The 22,177-nt window shown below is 52.2% G+C and overlaps 1 protein-coding gene across 5 annotated transcripts in view; it reads left to right on the top strand.

The window, feature by feature from the left end:
* The first annotated feature begins 844 nt into the window (after window positions 1-844).
* PACSIN2 (protein kinase C and casein kinase substrate in neurons 2) overlaps window positions 845-22,177 on the top strand; it is a 116,026-nt gene continuing 94,693 nt past the window's right edge. For 4 of the 5 annotated variants that reach the window (XM_053919655.2, XM_053919654.2, XM_053919653.2 and 1 more), the window contains exon 1: window positions 845-996. The gene's annotated coding sequence lies outside the window, so the exon portion shown is untranslated. The remainder of the gene's footprint in view (window positions 997-22,177) is intronic. The other variant, XM_053919651.2, reaches the window with a different exon arrangement.

The raw sequence follows: 22,177 nt of genomic DNA, 5'->3' as shown, positions 1-22,177 counted from the left end.
TTATTATCATAAGCACAATGCACCAGAATAGTTTAGAAAGGGAACAACCACTCTTTCTTGTGGCTTCTCTTCCAGTCCCTACCCACAGGCACAGGAGTAGCAGTTTTAGAGTTCCCACCATCATGGATTTTATATCTGGCTTTTTCTTTTAATGTTTTTAGCATTTCCCCCTGTTTTGTAACACTGTCCTGGTGATTATTTTCAAGGGTGTGAAGTAAAACCAGTATAGGCCTGGGATCAGGCTGACCTGGGTGTCTAATCCTGGCTCTGCCCGTTTACTCTCTTTATTCCAGGCTACTCCCCCAAAAGTTACCTGGTGTCAGTGTCCCAGACCCTCCCTTGGGCTTTGCGTGCATACCATCGCCACCATCCCTCCCACCTCTGCTCTATGTAAACTAAGCTGGTCCAGCAGCCTGAGTGTGAGGAAGCTCTGATGACATTGGCTTCCTGAGTATCTTAGGAGAGGAAACTTTCAGAAAGTCTTCCCTAAAGTCCTAGTCAGATACGGCGTTGTCGTGCCGCGCTCCCCACCCCTGGATGCCCGCAGAACCGTAAGCCTGTAGCTCCGTAGTTCCACGAACTGAGCGAACTCCGAGAACCACAACCTCAAAGTCATTCGGGGAGAGTGACCCCAGCAACCCGCTCAGCCGCTTAAGTAGACACATGCCCTTTGATTGACAGGGGAAGTCGCCAATGGTGCCCAAGCAGGCCCATTTTTGTGCTCTGGGGGGGCGTGAGCTGCTGCTCTCCTTTAACCCAATCAGATGCTCATAAAGGGCTGTGGGGTGGGGCCCTGCCCCCAGCAGCCAATGGGACGAGCACAGCGGGCGCGGAGGAGGCGGGGCGCTCGGCGCTGGCGGCAGAAGTGGCTGCGGCGAGTCAGGGCAGGGCCGGTTAGCGCAGCGGGAGCGAGGGCCGGAGTCGGAGCCGGAGCCGGAGACGCGGTCGCTGCCGGAGCAGGGTGCGCGGCGGGTCGGAAGTCGAGCGGCGGCCGAGGTGAGGGGCGCGTGTCGGCGGTTGGGGAGGCTCGGGCGGCCGCGGGGGCTCTGGTCGGCGGCGCGGCCCTCGCGCTGTCAGGCCGCCGCGCCCCGCGCCGCGGGCAGCCTCTGCGGCCGCTCTGCCAGCGCGCGAACTTCCTGTCGCCGTGGGAGGGGGTGTGTTCTGGACCGAGCGGGCGCCGAGGGGGGCGCCGGAGCGGACACCTGGGGCGGGGGTCCGGAGGATCCTGGGGTAGGCTTGAGGCAAAGTGGGCGCCGGAGGGGCGCGAGGTGGGGGCTCGCTGGAGGGAGAAGTGCCGGAGCAGGGCCCGCGGGCGTCGAAGGGGTGCTGCCGAGGGGACGCGGGCGGCGCCGGGAACGACTTAGGCAGGCGCGGGGGCCACGGTTGGGAGGGAAGGCCGGGGCGCCGAGGTCCCCTGGTGGAGGCGCGGGGAGGCGCGGGCGGCCGGGGAGACCCGCCGGCGGAGGGGTGTGGCTGGGAAACGCCTGTGGGAGCGCTCGGCTCGGTCCAAGGGTGGCCTGGAGGGAGGGAGCGGAGAGAGCGGGCCGGACACAGAGGCGGATGCGCTCGTTTGGGGCGCTTTGATGACCGCTCTCCATTTCCTTCCTTCCCAGCCCCCCTGCCCCTGCCCCGGCTCTGGACGGGCGCAAAGCCCTTCCCTGTGAGCGGGTCCCAGGGCTTCGGGGACCGGCAGGAGAGCCTGGAGCCGTTTGCCCGTTTGCCCCTCTGAGTTTTCCCAGACTGTCATTGATTTACGGAAGAACGTGAGCGTCCTGCCTCCCTCTCTGGGGTCTCGAGCCTGCCTGGCATCCAGAGAGGGCCCGGGTGGGAGAGTGTGCGATTTCTGCTGCCTGATTTCGGTGGTTCGTGGGGTTTCTGCCCCCCTCCCCCCGTGGAGCGTCCAACCCGGGGCCGCGGGCTGCGTGCGGCCCAGGATGGCCGTGAATGCCGCCCAAGGCAAAATCGTGAATTTACTTAAACCTTTTTTTTTTTTGGTCATCAGTTTTTGTTGTATTTGTGTATTTAATGCGTGGCCCAGGACAACTCTTCTTCCAGTGTGGCCCAGAGTCGCCAAAAGGTTGGACACGCGGGTATCTTTTCCGACACAATTGGTCAGGGAAGCAGGCTGGGCTGTCGCCCCGGGACCCGCCCAGCTGCAGCCTTTGAGGATGCTGCTGCTGGTTGAGTGGAGGAGGGAAGGGAGCCTTCAGGTGGGGTGGTGTATGCCATCCCTGGATCTTGTCTTCTTTTGGGTACCCCAACCGTCCTGTGTTTTTGTGGTTAAGGAGGGTAGGCTGCTTACAATCTCCAGGGCTACTCATTACACTGTTTACCAAACACTCCCTGGCTATCCTGATGAAAATTGAGAGGCCAGCTCCAAGAATTTAAAGCTGCAGACAGTGAGCTCACACCTTCCTCCCGTCCTCTTAGGTTCCTCCCTTTGCAGTTATCCGAATATGCTGAAGCTTTGTTCTAACCCTCCTAGGACTGAGGGGTTGGAGCCCAGGGCAAGGTGGGTGCCAGCTGTTGAATGCCAGCCCTCCCATTCTTGCCCAAACGTTCTTACTGCACTTGATCACAAGCCTGCCTGCAGCCTCCTTATATAGAGGCATCGAAGGGGGTGGGGGCGGGCAGTGCAACTCGGGTTTCTCTTGATTCACAGGGGAAACTCTCATCTGTATGCCTTTAAACTTAATGTGAGAGTTTGGCAGTCTCTTTGGTGAGGTCGTTCTAGTTGAGATATGAGGCCACGACATCAGAAACTTTCCTGCGGTGTGTTTTCCTTGTGACAATTGTCTTGAAGCTTTAAAGAAAGTGGCCATTAGGCCGATGATATTTATTACTTGGGAAAGTAACATAACACAGGGGAGTAGATCAGTGATTAGATCTGCACTCTATTTACTTTTTGGGAGAAGAATAAAAACTCATTTGAATGGAAATGGCATTCTTAGCTCATGCTGTTCAGGAAGTGGAACTTTATTACTCTTAGTCTCAAATGTATAAGAGGTCGTAATGTTGAAATAATCTAAAAGCATGCATATATAAAAAAAACAATGTGTGTGTTTTGAACATATTCTGCCTCTGGGAAATAAAGTTGACTTTCCCTGGTCCTGGACACCAGCCAAGTCCAAGTCCAGATCTCTGGTGGCCAGGCCAATTTCTGGTGGGAGCTGAGGTTCCTTTGTCCTTAAACTTTTTGTTTCTTCTCTATTCACTTCAAAGTCCATACAGATTCAGTTAGGAGCATGACGTTCAGGCCTCCTGCTTCTGATGGGGTCATCTGTTGTTGCAGGACGTTATGGAATATCAGAAGATTACACAGATTCAATAATAATAATAATGGCGCCTTGTGTTTAGAGATCCTGCTAGCATTTCCCAGGCGCTCTCTGGCCACCCTCCCCTGGACCTCCCAGCTGACTTGGGCCTGCCTTATCTGCCATCAGATCGGAATACTGGCTTAGCGGAGGCCACCCTGTAGATTATGAGCGCAATGACCACCTGCACATGAGTGATAGTGCTGGTTCAGTTTTTTTCCAGTTAGATTGTTTGGAAGTGCAGCTGCATACCTGGAGCAGTAATGCCTCAGTTGTGACGTCAGTTTGCATTCCACAGGTAGCTGCCTTTCTGTCTGGCCCTGGCAGTGATCCTTCACAACATGAAAGCGTCATCCTGATTGCTCCCGGGTGGTCCCTGGGATGGCTATGTAGGAGTTCCTTTAGTGTTTAGTATCAGTACTAAGGGATTCCCTAGTATTCCCATACCTAGGCTCTGCCCGCTGATTGAAGACAGTGCACAAAGAAGTCTTAAAGTGTTCCGTGCGATGCAGTGTTCTTGGCATACGTGGAGTCCAAAGGTGACTGACTATTTGAGGGACAGTCGCCATCTCAGAGCACAAATTTTGGTATTTTGATTAAAAACACAGAACAACAACAAAAACCTCTTTTATTTAATTATATAATGACTTGTATTTATTCCCATGATTACACATTTATCTGTTTGCTTAATAAAACAGAGCACCATTTAGTCTTTTTTTTTGTTTCCTAGAATAAAATCGTTATTTTAAAAAATTGAAAGGTATTTAACATATAATATTATAGAAACTTAATTTAAAAAAAATTTCAGTATTAAAAAATCATCGGAGTGTTTTCTGTCTCCAGGCACTGAACTCGACAGATGAGAATACAGAAATGTATAATGCAGACTCAACTATCAAAAACCTCAGCTAGAAGCCTTACGAAGGAAAATAAGAATAGAGACTTGCTATAACCTGAAACTGATATAAAGTAATATTGAATGTCAGCTGTAGTTGAAAAATAATGTAGCCCTGGCTGGTGTGGCTCAGTGGGTGGAGTGCCGGCCTGCGGACCACAGGGTTGCCGGTTCGATCCGGTCGGGCCCATGCCTGTGCCTGGGTTGCAGGCCAGGCCCCTGGCTGGGGGCGTGGGGGAGGCAGCAGATGGATGCATGTTTTGCACATCTATATTTCCCTCCCTTTTTTCTCCCTGCTTTGCCCTCTCTCAAAAGATAAGTAAAAGATTTATTATTTATCTATTTTTATCTAAGAATATACTAAATTGTATTTCTTTTTTTAGATTTTATTTATTTATTTTTAGAGAGAGGGAAAAGGAGGGAGAATGAAAGGGAGAGAAATAGCAATGTTTGAGAGAAATATCGAGTAGTTGTCTCTCACTTGCCCCCAACTGGGGACCCGGCCCACGACCTATGCATGGGCCCTGACTGGGAATCAAACCAGCACTCAATCCACTGAGTCACACCAGCCAGGACTATAAATAATAACTCCTAACTGTGTTAAAATGCTTAGAAAGAAAACAAGTGGAAAGATATAAATCAAACTATTGCAATTGCTTTGTTAATCTAGAAATGGCTGTGTTCTCTAAATTTTTTATTATAAGATTATTAATTTTTAATGCAAGGAAGAGCAGTATACTCTTTTAATAAATCCCGCATAACTTTAAAAACAAAGAAACTTTGCTGTAATGTAGAAGCCACGTGTGCAGTGGCTTGTGTAACGCACTCCAGCTGTCTGAGGTCTGTGTGACCCCTCTTCCCCGAAAGTGGAGTGGGAGAGTGGGGGGGGTGGAGACCGTGTGGGGCGTTCCCTGACTAACCCTGAGGCCTAAGAAAATCTCATTCTCTTGGGCCTCAGTTTTCCTATTGGTGAAATGAGGGGCTTGAAGGCTCTTAACCTTTTGAGAATCTGATAACAACTGTGGACTTCTTCCCAGAAAGCAGGCAGGCGGACAGCTTCAGAGGCCTCAGATTAGGAACGGGATCATCTTGTCCCTAAGCTCCTGCCCTCCCTCCTCCCCAGCCCCCTACTCTGTAGTCCTGTTTGCCCGGCCATCTTTGAGCTAATAATAATGATGACTTGTGCTTATAGGGGGTACTTCTAAGGCCTGTGTACCTCTTTTTTTTTTTTTGGTCTTTAAAACATTTCTGAGAGGGGTGGGTGGTGAGGGATATTCCTTTCTGTGATGAAGAAAGGGGTACCAGACCTGGCCACCTCTTGGTAGAGCCACACAGCCGGAGTTCCACCTTGGGATCAGACCCGGGCTCCTGGGGGCCAGCTTGGGTTTTTTCCATTAGGTTTCGTTTCCTAGGTGGTTGTCTTTGCGAGTTATGTCTGGCAGTGCAAATATCCCAGAATGGGTCACTTGCAGAGGGAACTATTTGTTCATCTGCTGAAAGAACTGGTTTTTGTCTGAATTTGGATCACTAAACACCTTTTTGCCTGACCTTCAAAAGGTTACTTATTTTGTTTTTATTATTTTCTTTTCTTGCCGTATTTTGCCATAAGAGGGACATCTATGTAGGCCTTGGGTGTTTTGAGCAGACTTGTTCAATGTTTATCAATTAAAGAGTACGTTGAAACGATTACTTCTCAGTATTGCGTAGCCCTTGAAAAACTTGTGAAATAAATGTAAGTGAGAATTCCAGATATTGACTTGTTTCGCCCACACCTGTCCTCACAGACCCTGCAGCCCTGAGGCCGCTCCCTGGGCTCCGAGCTGCTGGGTGCAGATTGTGCCGGTGACCATGACTGCCCAACAGTGGCTTCTTGTGGCCTTCTGGCCGATTCTGGATATTTTCAGGACTGATTTTTTTTTAAAAAGTTTGTTGACAGCACAGGGTCTCAGCTACATAAAGAGCTCATGTGCACAAAAGGACACTAAGCTTGAAGGACTCACAGATGTTAGATGGTTTATTATTGATGAAGAGAGTCACCCATCATAAAGGTGTTTGGATGCTCAGACTTGGAGGTGACGGGATGGCATGTAGTAGGTGTCGCTCCAGGGTTGAGGGGGTGCGTTTGTGTGTGTGTGGCCTCCTGGCCTGTCACGTTATGCCTGACACCCGTCAGGAGGTGGGCTGACGACATTCCCTGTGCAGGCGTGGAAAGAGTACTTGTTCATTTCACAGTGCATGTCTTTAGGGTGTCCGAGGGGATGAGGCCGACACGCACAGTCTCAGGGACACTGCCTGCAACGCCTGGTGGCAGTGTCAGCTTCCCCAAGCTAATTGCGCTCCAGAGAGGACTCGGTGGAGGCATAAGGCAGTCAGTGAATTCCGAACATCCAGCAGTAGAAAATCACCAGGTGGAGAAGCCTGGTCAGGGAGTGAGGCTGTCAGAGAGCAGGGCCCACGATGACGTGGATGCTCCAGGCTGCTGCCAGCATGCAGGGATGGTGTCCAGTTAACTGCACAACCCGCTGTAACGCCTCCTTCGTTAGCCCTGCTAGCGTTTGTGAGCGTTTACTTTCTCGGGAAACTTACAGCCTGGAGGTCAGCCCTTCTCTTCCAGTGGCCTTCTGACTGCAATTTAAATATTGATGGAGTGGCAGGTTGTCAGCAGTGAGCTCGGGAACGCCTTTAGTGAGGCCGCTTTGTGGAAGGGCTTTGTGCTTTTTATTTTAAGTTCACTCCCCAAGCTGAGAGCTTTTGGAGGGAGAGTATATGGGTGCAGGGAAACAGGCAAGGCAGGTCAAAGGGGGCCACCCTGGCCACTGAGTGTGCAGCGCCCCTGGCACCTGGCTCCGCCCACTGTACTGGGGTTCTGAGATTAAGGTGACTTTGCACTCCATAGAGGCGGCTCAGTCAGCATGTGGGCCAAAAGCAATCACATTTCCTTGGGACAGTGGCAAATAGGAGTGTGTACAAAGTAGGGGGTGGGCAAAGAGGGTGAGTCTGACTGCCCTCAGGACACTGCAGAGGGCTGACCTTGAGGGAGGTGACCTCAGTGGTGTTGCCATTCCACAGGCATCTCCCAGGTGGCAATGATTACAAGGAGAGACCAGGCGAGGCCTAGAGCTGTGAAGAACCTGCAGGTGTGAGTGGCCTCGTGTGAGAGGACCCACTGAGAATGGAGGGACGGAAGGCTGGTGGGCAGGTTCGGCTGTGGGACCACCTGGCACGCGAGCTCAGGCCGGGCCTTTTCCCAGAGGATGAACTTCAGCGAGGAGCTGTTTCAGGGGAGCAGACACAGCGGGTCGAGCCTCGGCAGCGAAGCGAGCTGTCACTTGAGAAATCAGGGATGTAGATTGGGGAGGGGTGGCCCAGGCTCAGTTTTACAAAGGTCACCTATGTCCCCAGAGACACAAGACTGCCATCAGTGTTCCTAGGAAGCAGTGGCTGAATTCTAACAAAAGGCTTCCAGACTGGGTTTGGCCTTGGTCTGTCCTCAGTTGCTTTGCCTGCATTTACATTTTCGGTCAGGAAGGCAGTGGCTGCCTGGGTTCTGCTGCTCCTTCTGTGTGGCTTGGGTGTGCAGGCCCAAGTGTGTGACGTTTACCCCCGTCCTGCAGGAGAAAGGTCACACTGCAGTGCGGCACAGGAGGTGACATGCTCGCTGGTCACCCAGCCCTGGGCCCTGCCTCTGCTCCACCCCTAGGTAACCGCGTGGCCCTCCTTGGCCAAATGCTTCAGCATCCCCCAAATTGGGTGCTGACAGCCCCCTCCTCATGTGACTGGGGAGGCCAGTGTGAGGTGGCCGAACAGATTGCCAGCGCCTGGGCCTGGTGCACGGCGCCGGCTCAGTGTATTTGGTGTGGCTCCGAGTGCACTGGTCTGCTTAAGGGAATTTGCTAACGAAGCGAAATATGCTATCCTTAAAGTGCCCAAATTGATGTTATGTTATCCAGTTCTATTGAAAATCATTCTGGAATGTGTTATTCTGGCCCTGGCCAGGTGGCTCGTTGGTTGGAGCGTCGCCCCCACACGAAAGTGCTGCAGGTTCCATTCCTGATCAGGGCACATACCTAGGTTGGGTGTTGGTCACGTTCAGGGAAGGCAACTGATTGATGTTTCTCTTTCACGTGAATGTTCTCTCTCTCCCTCTCCATCCCCTTTCTTCTCTCTCTAAAATCAATAAAACACGTATCTTCAGGTGAGGATAAAAAAAATGTGTTATTCTTTTCTCCAGGCACAGCATATTTAGTGTATTTGGACCTTTCTTGGGTGACTCAGAGTCACAGGGATGCTGTCAGGTGGTTGATGCGGGTGAGGCCTCCAGCCCTGCGTGGAACACCCTCCCGCCCTAGCACTTCGGGAGGCCTTTTCCCTCTCCTTACCACGTCCTCTGAGCGTCTGTCCTTGTTGTTGGGGTGGAGGCCTGAGGGGGTCGTATCCTCGTTGGGGTTGAGGGAGGCCCTGCCACAGAGGACTCTGCGCCTGAGCTGAATGTCACAGATATGGGAAGCCTGCCCGGGGTGCTGCTGGGCAGGGCCTGCCTGGGGCTGTGACTAAGGGGCTCTCAGAGTGGGAAGGGAGTGTGTGTGACGGTGATGATGACGCGGCCTCAGGGGATAAAAAATGCAGAGACTTGAAAGAGCAGGCTCTAAAGTTGTATGTACTTTTAACCAGGCGTGTAAAAGATTGCAGTAATACATAGCAACGAGGCTCAGGTTGTTGAATTACGGGAAGTTCCTTGTTTTCTAAACTGTGCCTTTGCCCTGTTACCTTCAGAATGCATATTTAAGTGATAACTTGATTTTATAATTTTTAAAAGATTAAAAAAACATTCTAGTTATTTATTTGTAGAGAGAGGGGAAGGGAGGAACAAAGAGAGGGAGAGAAACATCAACATGTGGTTGCTTCTCACACATCCCCCACTGGGGACCTGGCCGGCAATCGAGGCCTGTACCCTGACTGGGAATCGAACTGGCAACCCTTTGGTTCACAGGCCGGTGCTCAATCCACTGAGCCACACCAGCCAGGGCTTGATTTTATAATTTATATATGTATGTAATATATTGATATGTGAATAGCTTGGGTGTTGTCTGGGCAGCTCAGCTGGTGAGAGCGTCGTCCCGATGTGCCAAGGTTGTGGGATTGATCTCTAGTCAGGGCACATGCGAGAAGCAACCAATGAACATGTAAATAGGTGGGACAACACATCGATATTTCTTTCTCTCTTCCTCCTTCTCTCTCTAAAATCAATAAATGAAACAGTTTGGTTGTGTAGGCATTTGCAGTTTACCAAGAACTTTCCAGAGCCGTCATGTTGCTTTCGGAGCATCCTTGTTGGTTTGCTCCCCTCTTCATCGTTCAGAGGAGGAAAAGAGGGAGGCCTAGAGGGTTGGCGGTTTTGCCTGAGGCTGGTGGGCCAGGACCCCACACAGGCCTCACCCCAAGTCCCGAGCTCCCAGGGTGCCCGGTTACAGGGCTCTGCTGGGCCTGCCGGTGGTCTTCAGCAGATGGAATAAGCTGTGGCTAGTGTTTTGAAGTTTCCCAGGCCATTGAATGGAATTTTAGTATTATAAAGTGATGCCCAAACCTTAGTTTGTGAACATTTTCATGTTTTAAACTACATTTGTGTTCCATTGTACCCAATTACATCGTCGCCAACTGAGTGTGCCAAGTCTGTGAGCTGTGGTCTTCAGAGAAACCGCAGAGCTGGCTCGGCCCCCTCGCGGACCTCCGAGCCTGCTATTAGTGGTTTGGTAGCTGACTGATTGCTGGAGGACGGAGCTGGCTTGCCTGGGGGCCCTTTGGCATGGATGTGATGGCGTTTTAGCTAAGCAAGCCGTGGTATCATCAGCTGAGGGTGGGACAGCTCGGGTGGGGGTCACCATCTGAGATGGCCTCTGGGTTCAGAGGTTTCTGAGGGACCAGACGAGAAGCTTTACGTTTCTGCTTATTTAATTCCTGTATGTGGTGGCGTTAATCCACTTTTCCTGTGAGTGACCTGTAGCTCTGAGAGATGACGTGGCGTTCACAGGGTCACCACCAGAGCCAGGCTCACGGCCTTATCCTGCTGCCTTGAGTGAGGGCATTCTGAGTTACTCACCTGCAAATATAAAGACAGCCTTTACAAGACAGCCTCCTCCCCCGCCTTGGAAACAGAAACAAGGCAAGTCATGTGGTCTTGCTTTGCTGAAGGTAGGGTCTGTGCCTGCCACTGACTTGCTGGAGATAAACTGAAAGTTTGCAGTGATGTACATGGATGAGCGATAAAGACAGGGAGCAGAGGTAAAGACAGGGAGCGGCTTCTAAACAGCCACGTGCTGTGTGTGGTCAGGTTGCGGGGGGGCACCCGCTTACCTGTCCACTTGCCTCTCCCGCTGCTAGCCGGCCCCCAGCCAGCGAGAGGAAGCAGCGGGACTCCGCGCTGTCTTTGGAGTAGCACTGTTGCCTCACCTGCCGCTCGCTGCCTTCGGAAAGGTGTCCCTGTGCTAGTTCGAAGCAGGTAGGCGAGGGAGCAGAAAGTGCGTTTCTGTAGAACACTGACTGTGCACTACACTTCGTAAAGTTGTGAAAGGTCTTCACATTTTGATGACATTGTGATAGCAAATGAAGATTATGCAGGTAAATTAGAGTAGATGTTTGTTTTTGTGCTTGTGAGAATCGTCATTTTTGTGTCACAAAACTTTTTTTACCCTCTCTTGTCTTTTAGGTTTTTTAACTATTGAAGCTATAACATAGAAAATAGAGTTTTCTGCCCTGGCTGGTTGCTCAGTGGATTGAGTGCCAGCCTGTGAACCAAAGGGTCACCAGTTCAATTCCCAATCAGGGCACGTGCCTGAGTTGCGGACCAGGTTTCCAGTTGGGGCTGTGAGAGGCAACCACACACTGATGTTTCTCTCCTTCTCTTTTTCCCTCCCATCCCCTCTATCTAAAAGTAAATAAATAAAATCTTAAAAAAAAGATTTTCTGAGTAAAGAATACACTTTGTATTTTACCTTCCACACACAAAGGGGTTTATTCCATGTCTTGGAAGCAGTAGCTGCCACCTATTAACTGCCAACTTTGTTCCAAGCTTCAGAAGAGGCAAGGCCAGCGGCCTGCCTCTGTCCACCTCCAAGGTCACCAGTCTGAGCATGAGGATGCTGCAGGTGGTGACGCCCTGTGCTTAGTCCCAGGTCGCCCAGGTGCCGAGCAGGGGAGGGGCTTTGAAGCCCACACTGACCACATGCGCCGTCTCCTTGTCACTGACCCATGTCGCTGTGATTGTGTTACTCAGATTCGCTTGCATATTTCTCATGGTTTACCGTTGTCTTCAAAGAGACAGTGGCTGTCATGAAATTAATGTGTTCCCCTAAGGCTGGACATTTTAGGTTATTTCCACCTTTTTTTTGCTATCATAGATGGCTTTGTGGTTTATAATTTCATTTTTTCATTTTCCATCTGTGTAATTAGTTCCTGGGGTGAAATTCCCAGAAACAGAAGTGCTGGATTAAAGGGTCAGCACATCTTAGAGGGTTTTGAACGCCTGCTCTGTTGCTTGTGGATTTATTTTTTGGATTATTTATGGGTAAAAACACTGAGGAATTCTTTCTCTGTAAGGTACCTTGGCCTTTAGAACTTCCAAGTATCTGTGAGATAAGAAACTTTTGTGAGTGTTTCTTAAATGAGTCACATTTCCTTCCTAAGTTTCTGGATATCATTTTACTTCAATTGGTTGCTTTACTTTTATAAGTAAGAAAAAGTCTTTGAAAAAGTCCTTCCTACTTTATGTATTTTAAAGATTTATTTATTTATTTTAGAGAGAGAGTAAAGGAAAGAGAAAGAGAGGGAGAGAAACATAGATGTGAGAGAAAAACATTGATGGATTGCTTCCCACACATGCCCTGACCGGGGACGAAATCTGCAACCTAGGCATGTGCCCTGACCAGGAATTGCCCCGGCGACCCTTTGCTCTGTGAAACCATGCCCAACCAACTGAGTCACATCCGTCGGGGTGAAAAAGGCCTTCCTATTTTATTGATCACCTGAGCTAAGGTTCTCCATTCCCAGGGTTGTAAATGTTTGTGGCCACCTGCCTTTGTCAGCTCAGTTACCATGTACCCTGAACCTCAGTATCTCTAGTGGGGGTGTCCAACCCACAGCCCGTGGGCCAGGATGGCTTTTAATGCGGCCCAACACAAAATCGTAAGTTTACCTAAAACATTATGAGATTTTTTTTGTCTTCTTTAGTGTTTGTGTATTTAATGTGTAGCCCAAGACAGCTCTTCTTCCAGTGTGGCCCAGGGACGTCAAAAGGCTGGACACCCCTGTTAGAAGGTGTTCGTGCTTTCTTCACTTCCTGCCTGCACGTTAGGACCGTCTAGGCCAGCTGCTTGCCCATGCCCTTCATCAGTCAGGAGGCCCGGGGGAGGCTCGGCACCCTTCGGATTGTGCCTGACTGACTTGGAGGTGCTTCTCTCACCGACGTTCCCAGCTCTGTGCAGACAGCTCAGAGGACTTCGTGGGAGGTTCGAAGTGTCAGTGCTCACTCTCTCCGCTGTTTTGTTTTCTTGTTTGTTTTTCTGTTCTGAAGTCACTGCGCCCTTCACTGTTCCTTCTCCGTGGGCCGGCTTACTTTTTCACCTTCCACCATCCCTTGGGTATTCACCCTCTGAGTGGAGTCCTGTTTTCCTGGTGGCTCATTTTCCAGGGTCTGCAAAGTAAAGCATGCTTAGCAGGGACACCGAGGGGGCTCCAGGTGAGGGCAGCGGCCAGACCTCCACTTCTGGCCTCAGATCCCTGCCCTTGGATGCCCTTGGGTCCTGTCTGTTTCTCTGTCAAGCTCCCACCCCCTGCAACCCCTGCGGGCTGCTTCCCCTTTAGTTCTCTGGCCTCACCATGGACAAAACCTCTTTTCTTGGTTCCTCTTATACTAGCTGAGAAAGGCTGACGTTCACAACAAAACAAAGGATATTATTACACAGTAAGGTAGAAGTAAGAGGAAATAATCAAAACCAACACAGAAGCATAATGAGAGTTTTGTCTCCCGGGCACAGTGGGTTTCTGGTGCCAGCGCCGCAGGGCTAGTCCAACTGCAGTGCCTTGGCTGGGTGCTGCCTGGCTTCCTGCTTCCCCTCTCTGCCCCTGTTTATTTTGTCAATAAATCCAAATTTTAGAGTAATGCTTTGCTCTGTGTTTGGCAGTCTGTGCTTTTATCACAAGTATGGAAATTGTACTTTGCCCTGTTTCCACGAATGCCTAAACACGTCTAGGTTGGCTGTTGCCTAGGCAACTGGCAGAGTTGTTGGTTGTGTGTGTGGTGACGACTGTGGCAGGGGCTGGGTGGATGACCTTAGGGTTTCTCGGCCCAGCTGGTTGGTGACCACCAGACCCCAGAGGCACAGGCTCCTGGCTTCCCCCTTTCCCTCCCTCTGGACTCGTGGAAAAAGTTAATGTGATTGGACTGTGGGGTGCTCTCAAACGTCCCCTTTTGTGGTGACGGAGGGCAGTAGTCCTTGGAGTCCATTTCAGACCTCCTGTTTGTTATTTGATCTTTCGTGCTGCTTTTATTTCCTTTTGGATTTATTTCTTTCGTTTTCACTCTTGTAGGTGTAGGCCTGGAAGTTGGAGCTCATCTCCAGAATTGCTTTTTTGATCTGTACTTTTTGATCTACAAAGTCTGCCAGGCACCTGCAGGCTCATGAAATTTAGAAATAGTTGAAAATAACATAAGCTCTTGCTAATGAGTAAAGAGGGAAAAAAACCCCTTGAAATCGGTGCCTTACAAAAATTTAATGTTGGGCATTAGCCGTGTGACTGGAGAGGTGGAGCCCCATTCTTGGAAGACGCTGTCGGCCAGCTTGGAACTCCTGGAGGAGCGGGTAGGAGGGGACTTTCCCTCCCTGCCTAGGAGGTGGCAAATCGCCAGCACCCACAAGGGCTGTGGAGCCCTCCTCCCAGTCTTTTGGTCTGTTCTGGGGGCTGGCTTTCGGGGCCCCGCCCTGGGGCCCAGGTTGCTTTCACGGGCAGGAGAGCCCTCTCTGGAGCAGTGGGGCAGGGACGAGCCTCTGCTGCGCTCCAGCCACAGGGCAGCGCAGGGCCCGGTGCTGCAGGGGCGCGCAGCAGCCATGGTTATGTAAGGAGCCCTGCAGGCTCGAGTCCCACCCAGCCCTGGGCCAGTTACTGCCTCTCTCTGTGCCTCCGTCGCTGCACCTCTGCGCCTCTGCAGTGCGGGTGAGGACGGGACTGTGGTGAGGACTGGCCGAGTGTGTGCCCTGCACTTGGGGCAGTGCTGCACTTCGAGAGCCCTACTTAGTGGGGCCACCGGTGTGCCTCTGAGCCCCCCACCATCCTGCCCCGTGTCTTTTTGATCCCCACCTTACAGTTGAGGAAACAGGCGCACAGGAGCTTAACAACTCCTCGGACCCAGGTCTGCCTTCAGGTTCTCCCTTCGGTGCACTGCTCGTCCTCCGTGGAGACCTGGCTCTCCAGGACACTGGGCTGTGGTGGCAAAGGGACAGCCTGTGCCGGCTGTGCCCATCAGGCGCTGTTTGTGGATGGAGTTTTTACCGCCCACATGCGCACGCGTGCACTCCATTTACGTGGCCCTGTGGATAAACGGTGCTGTGATTATGATGACAGAAAATGCCAGTTGATCTTAAAACTCGAACTTGTAGTTACCTTTTTGTCGTCTTGATCTCCTTAGTCACCAAATGCTAAAGGTGTCACCCTCTAGGCAGCTAGGGTCCTCCTGACCTGAAAAAGAGTCTTTTTTTTGTGGGGAGAGTTCAGTAGAGGTTTCTTGCCGCCCTTTTCCTGTCCTGTATGTTGGTGTATGTCCTTCTGTCTGTCTGGCATCTGCATGCCTCGCAGGTCAGGGCATGTTGGGGAGATAGAGTTCCCAGTGGGGCTAGGCTGAGCTATGAACTGGAAGCAAGGTTGGGAGTTCAGAGTTCATACCAGGTTCAAAAGGAGTGTCTGAGGCCCTCATGGGAGCTAAGAGGGCAATTACATCAGAGGGGCCTTGAAGGAATTCTGCGGGACCCTCCGGTTCTCTGGCGGCTCACCTGTCTGTCCTAGGGGCTCTCACGGTGCAGAGTGATTTCAGCAGATCCTGCGCCCTCTTTAACCTGGGGCTCTAGTTGCAAAGTACATTCCTGAATCTGAACCACAGACTTAAAGGCTGGGCCTTCCCAGGGTAAGGTGGTGATTCCATGGAGGCCAACCCGAGAAGCTTCTCTCTTCCGGAAAGCGCTCCTCTTTGCAATATTTGGCTCTGTACTTCCTCTGCCCTGCTCACCGAGCCTGGGCCATCGGTGTGCTGCGACACACGGGCAGGACCCGGCAGTGTTTCTTGACCTGTGTTTGGGTCTCAAATCTCCTCCGGAATTTCGTGAAAATGGGTTTCTGTCCCCACCAAGATGGACACAATTTGCATGCAATTTGGACAGGTTCATAAATCCCCATTCATTTACTCAGCAAATGCTTGCATGCCATGTGCCAGGCATGGCTCTGGGCGCTGCGGCTACTGCAGGAACACGGTATGAGAGGCGAGGGAGGCGGTCGGCAGAGCTCGGTCAGACAGTCCTGTCCCAGCGCGCGGGGAGGGTGGCCTTGGGGCGCTGGCGCAGCGGGCCTTGCCCCCCTGAGGGTTGGGCTCGCTGCCACCCTCCCAGTTCCCTCTGGCTTCCACCTTCTCGAACTGGTTTTTGACTTCACCGTCAGTGTCACAATGGTTTCTCTAAAACTTGGTTTTGCTGAGGCTTATTTTGTGCCAGGCACCCTGCTTTCCCGTGCACGGTCACACTTACCCTTGTGACAGCTTTGTTTGCAGGGGGGAAGCTGGGTGCAGAGAGGGACGGTGACAGGCCTCGGAGCGGGGCAGGGCGCTGCCTGGTGTGGAACTCGGTCTGCCGCGCCTGAGGGCATCACCGGGAGTGCCAATAAAAAACTAAGCTGACCATGTCTTCCTGGCCACCTCCACCCTCAGGCCGGTTCCTTTGGCAGTCCGAAATTTAACCTTTACACGACAGTCACATCAAATTGCACTGTTGGGGAGGGAAACCCGAGTGGAACACGCTTTCAGACCTCGATGGGGTAGACTTTATAGACACTTGAAGTTACCAAATGCGTGCGTTTGCTGTTAGCAGAATTGCATGTCCCACCCTCAGTCCCAAGTCACGGCCTTGTGAATGGCATTGGAAACGGGCATCTTTCAGTACAAGGCTGAGGCGGCTTATACGCACCGGACAGTTGTGTCCTCGTTTTGACTCTCCAGGCACCTCCCCGCGGGCAGAAGTGACTTCCTGAAAAGTTGCTTTAAAAGCTTTGTGTCCTCTGCAGAGGGAGGAATGGAGTAGCATTTGTGACCCTGACCCAGCCCTGCCATGACAGACTGCAAGTTTGCACACCGACCCCCTCCTGGCAGCCATGCTGCTGGTTCCCGAAATACTTATTTTTCATTTCCTAGCGTCACAGCTCTGCTTCCAGAATTCCAAGGCTGGCCACCACTTCACGTAGAACACAAGCTGCACTTGGGGAGTGACTCTGAAATGTGACTAAAGGCCGGGGTCAAGTTCCTCCCCAGCCAGCCCTCATCGGGGGTGAGCGCTTGGCCTGTGTTCCTTCGCTCGTGTTAATGCGGCGGGGCAGTGTCCAGTCAGGCTTCCTGGGCGGTTGGGTCCGGAGAGGCCCCAGGCTGGGAGGGGAAGTTCTTGAACTGTTGTGCGACCGAGGGCCAATTGTTGGCATCCAGGCCCAGAGAGGGGCCTGGGGAGGCATTCTAAATGCAGTTTCCAATCTGAAGGGGCGAGGCAGGGTTGGGGGGCCCAGGTTTGAAGTACAGTAAGATGGGGTTGGGAGTAGGGGATGAGGTGGCCAGCAAGGGAGGGTTTCTGAGTGGGCGGGGGGCGGGGCTACTGAGGCTTCTTTCCCTGGCTGTGGGGCTGTGGCACCAGGGCTGGGTGTGCCACATGGGCCTCCTGCCCTGGGCCCTCTTCTCCTGTGACCCTCCCCAGGGGGTGAGGGGTCTGTAGGCCAAGGGCTATGCCTATTGAAACCTGTGCCCCCACCTCTAGACCCTGCACAGGGACAGAGGCCTTGATTAGCTGTCCCAGTGATCCCTAGCCCACTTACAAATCCGTGTCAGCCTCTTCCCTGGTTGGCCCCTCTGGGGCTGGGCTGTGCCTCCGTCTGCACGTGCCTCGGTGGGAGAGGTGGCCAGATGGTGGCTGTGTGCACGGTGTGTGTGTGTAGATGGAGTGGGGGTGTGCAGGCCGAGACGTCCCTGTGAGTGCATGGGGACTGCAGGGTGCAGCTCTGGGGTCCTTGTGTATTTGGTCTCTTGAAATAACAAAGGCTGTGCTTATTTACCGACTGTGCTTGTCCCAGGCCCTTCCTGCTGCTCACGCCGCCCTGCAGAGGCGGACATGTCTCTCTGTGTTGGCAGCTGGGGCTTGGGGAGGTGGGTTCCAGTGCAGGTCCGTCCCCTGCTCAGCTGTCCTCCCCACTAACCCAGCCGCACAAGGAGGGCCGCTTGCCCTGAGCCTTTTTCCCCGAAGTCTCCTTCTAGGGCTTGGCTGCTCGAGGTCCTTTGGATTTTGTTAGCATCTGGCACCATGTCAGGAGTCCAGTCTACATCATGGTCCTTTTAGAGCTCCTATTTTATTTCCGCTGTAGCTCCATGGACTCTGGCCTGGAAGGTTCTCAGTGAGCAGTTCTAACAACATGCGAAACTTTTCCTACAGCAAAGTGCAGCCACTCTGGCTCTGCGGTGAACAGTTCTTGTAGAAACAGGTCAGGTCACTTCCTCAATGGCACAGCGTGCTCCGGGCCCATTCTTCTTGTGACTTCTTGCCCTCCAGGAGGGGACGGATGCGGGGTCTTGGGCCCCAGCCACAGTCACAGTGTCCCATGGCACACATGGCCGCCCGGGTGGTGCGGGCGCTGGGGTGCCCGCCCCCGGGAGGGACTGCCGGGTTGGAGGTGGAGACGGCAGGGCAGCTGCCAGAGGACGGTGGAGATGCAGCTGTGTCCCCGCCCTGAGGGCCCCGAAGCTGGTCTGGAACGGTGCTCTCACCCACTGGAGGAAGATAAGGACAGGGTAGTTGTTATGTGTTAACAGGTTAGAAACTGCCTTTTCTCGGGAAGAGCTCTCTTTTAGTATAAAATTGCAACCTTTGTATCTTTTAGTTTTAAAATGTCCTTTTGTGTGTATGTGTTGATGAGAGCTGGTAGTTTTTAGGAGTATTCTTACTTGACAAAATAAAAAGTTAGTGGCTTTATAGACTTTTCCTCCAGAATTTCATGGTTTCAGTGAGTATAGTGAACAGCTAATTAGTTGCACGTATTTAAAGTGTACAGTTTGATAAGATTGGTCATGTGAATACACCCGTTAAACCAACTCCACAGTCCAGATAACGAACAAAACCATTACTCCCAAGAGTTTCCCCGAGAGACTTTAACAGTCCCTTCCGCCCGCCCCTCCTCACTCCGGGCCAGTGCTCGTCCGCTTCCTGCCTCTGTGGATGAGCTTGTGTCTTCTAGAGTTTTACAGACGTTGAATCACACAGCACATGCCGCTGTTAGTCTGGCTTTTTCACCCGGCAATATTGTGTTGAGATTCACCCACATGGTACCGCACGCCAGCATTTCGTTCTTTTCAGTCCTGCCTGTGCATTTGCCGCTCACACCTGCACGCACAGTTCCTTTCTCCTTCCGCTGCGGACGGCCCGGCAGTTTGTCGTTCGGGGCCAGTGCGAGCAGAGCTGTTCTGAACGCTCGTGTGCAAGTCTTTGCGCAGACACCTGCCCTCCGTCCCCTGGGTAAGTGCAGGAGCGCAGGGGCCGCACACGTTCCACTCCGCCAGCCGTGGGTGAGAGTTCCGTTCCTCCAGGGCCGCGCCAGCGTTTGGTCCGGTTGGTCTGCTTCCTTTCTGCCCTTCTGGTAGGTCTGTAGTGGTGTCTCACTGTGGTTTTAATTTGCATTTCCCTAATGACTGATGATGTTGAGCATTCTTTCATGTGCTTATTTGTTGTCTGTATCAATCTTCCTTGATGAATTATCTATTCAAATCATTTGTCCATTTAAAACATTGGGTTGTTTATTTTATTATAGATGCTCCTGGACTTGTGATGGGGTTATATCCCGATAAACCCATCATGAACTGAAAACATCCCACGTCGAAAATGCACTGAATACCCCAGCCCACCCAGCACCCGGCTCAGCCCAGCCCGCCATAACCGTGCCCAGGACGCTCGCGTCAGCCACCGGCTGGGCAGAGTCCCCTGACACAGTCAAGTGGAAGTCCTTTACCTGTGATCAAGTGGCTGCCTGGTAGCTGCCTGGTAGCTGCGGCCACTGCCCAGTGTCACCAGAGAGAGTGTCACTGGCCCCTGACAAGAGGAAAGTCCAGAATCGAAGTCTGATTTCTGTTGAATATGTGCCGCCTTCACACCGTTGTAAAGGCGAGAATTTTGAGTTGGGGACTGTCTGGGTTCTTCCACATTCTGAGTGAAGTCCTTTATCGGGTGTGCGGTTTGCAAATATTCCTCCCGGTGTCTGGCTTGTCTTTTTCATTCTCTTACTGTGGTCTTTGAAGTTCAAAACATTTGCTGCTCAGTTTGTTCTTCCGTGGCCTTTGCCTAAATCCAAGGTCACAAACGTTTTCTCGTAGAAGTTCTATAGTTTTAGGTTTTACGTTGAGGTCTATGATCCACTTTATTTTTCGTGCATGGTGTAAAGTGTGGACTGAAATTTATTTTTTTTCCTACGTCTATCCCATTGTTTGTTGAAAAGTCCCCCAAATTTTGGGGGAAATTTCTAGTTAGTGAAATCCAAAGGTCTGGGAGTCACCGCTCCAGGCGCAGGAATCTTCTGTTTCACGACTGTTCACTGAATGTATCAGCCAACAGAGTCTGGCGTTTCTTTGTTTCGTGCACGTCCCGAGGCTCTGCATGGCCGCAGTGCTGTCCCAGGCCGCTGGAGAGAAAGGGGCTGGGAGACGCCTGCTGGGACTTCACGTGGCCTGTCCCTCTGCTCTGGGCCTTTAGGGACTTTCTGCTGGGTGGGTTCTGGGCAGTGGTGCCTCATTTCCAGAGGTGACTGTGAGGCCTGCTGGATACAGAGAGGGGAGGAGACAGTAACCCTTCTGTGCCTCTGTGGGTGGGGTCCAGCCCAGGCTGGGGACACAGCTGCAGCTGAGGAGGGTGGGAGGGGCCATTCCCATCCATATGGGTGGGCAGCAGTGTGATCTGCTCTCAGACTGAGGGAGTGTGGCTCCACGCTGGGCTCCTGGCCACCCTGGGCGCAGCTTCGTGACCGTGTGCCTGGGGACAAGTGTGTATTCCTCTTTCCCTTCACTCGCAAAGGCAGGTCTGCCTGGTTCTGCTGCTCAGCAGTATCCTGGGAGGCGGTAAGGCCTTCGCCTGCTTTTGGGCCTGTGGTAGTTGGTCTTGACTCATAGTTAGGTACTAGCACCTAATACCACGGGTGCTGCCTCTGCTCCAAGCCCTTCACATTCTTAACCCACTCAGTCCTCACAGCAGCCCTCGAGGTGGCTGCAGCCCACTTCACAGATGAGGACGCTGAGGCCCAGAGAAGGCCTGAGGTAAGAAGTCTTTGGGCTGTGCTTTCCATTACTGAATGTTGGAGGAGGGATGTGGTTTAACATTTTTTTATTAACTCTTATGAACCAAAATAGGAACAGTGGTTTAGGCTGACTGCCTGCTCTTCCTCTCCCGCTGGGCTGGGGGCGAGGTGAGGTGGAGGGCGCGGACTGCTGCTTGTGCCGAACCCACAGTTCCGAGCTCTGCGCTGGCATCTAGCAGACAGGCAGACGGTGGTGGGGCGAACAGACGTGGCCGAGTAACATGAGGATCCTCAGCTCTGAGGCTGTGGGTTTGTGCTCTTCCTGACTCCAGGCACCCAGGGCTTCGTGGGGAAGCTGGGCGTGGGGCATGTACGGAGCATCATTCAGTGACCCCTTTACGTTTTGAGTGAGGTGTGCGCAGAGCTTTTTTCCCTCTACGACGGTGAGTTTTCTGTTGTGTGGAAACACACTATCTCTTTGACCACGTTTTAGATTATAGATTTAAGTTTCTACATTTCCCTCCCTCACCAAAATGTGTGTGATGCCATGTAATTTTATGATAATCTCAGTAAATAATTTGAGCTTTTGAAAATGTTTCTTTGGACTGTTGGGGCCAGCATGGGTTAGAATGGGTCAAGTGTAGTTTGGTGTCTCTTTTCGAGCTGTACGGAGAGCCGTTGCTCGGTTTCACTTCATTCCGGGTGCCGTAACTCCGGAGCTGCTGTATGGTTCACGGAGTGCTTAGACCTTCGGCTGGGCCCTGAGGCTGGGCGCTTGTGAGCTGTTGTGCTATGAACCTTGGAATTCAGTTTTCAGTTCATTCCTGAATGTTTTTCCCCTTTAATTACTAGGAGGCAGGAGTAATCAGTCTCACCTGTCTACTTTAATATTTGAGAGGTCGGAGGGCGGACAGGGAAATAGAAGGTAGAGCTGTATCCTTATGAAAATGAGTTCAGGTTTTCTTTGGTCGTGCTCCACGCCTGCTCTTGGCACGTGCCTGACTCCTAAACGGGCAGGTCTCGTCGTCGTCGTGGTCGCAGCGCCAGTGCTTCCTCCTCAGGCACCTTCCCCGGCATTCAGTCTGGTGTTGCTCCCGGGCTGTGGTGTCCATGTGCGTCCGAAGTCGTCGTGTGCCCGCAAACATCTGTCTGTGCTTCCTCCGTCACCACCGTGCGAGTAGGGGCCTGCCTGTGTCCTGACCTTTCAGAATGGCACCGAGCCCGCCCAGGCCCCGGTGACATGTGGTGGGAAAGCACAGCTGAAGTTCGAGATCGAAGATGCCATGGGGTCAGGCTGGTCTGGTGGTGACACAGCAGAAAGGGCAGACGGGCACCGGGGTCGTGGTTTCTATCTTTGTTTAACCAGGCGAGTGCCATCCTTGATTGGCATTTGTGATGGTTCAGTCAC

The sequence above is a fragment of the Desmodus rotundus genome, chromosome 3 (genome assembly GCF_022682495.2).
Source record: "Desmodus rotundus isolate HL8 chromosome 3, HLdesRot8A.1, whole genome shotgun sequence".
NCBI lineage: Eukaryota > Metazoa > Chordata > Mammalia > Chiroptera > Phyllostomidae > Desmodus > Desmodus rotundus.
Note: the sequence above shows the minus strand (reverse complement) of the source record. Positions and strands in the feature narration are given on the sequence as shown.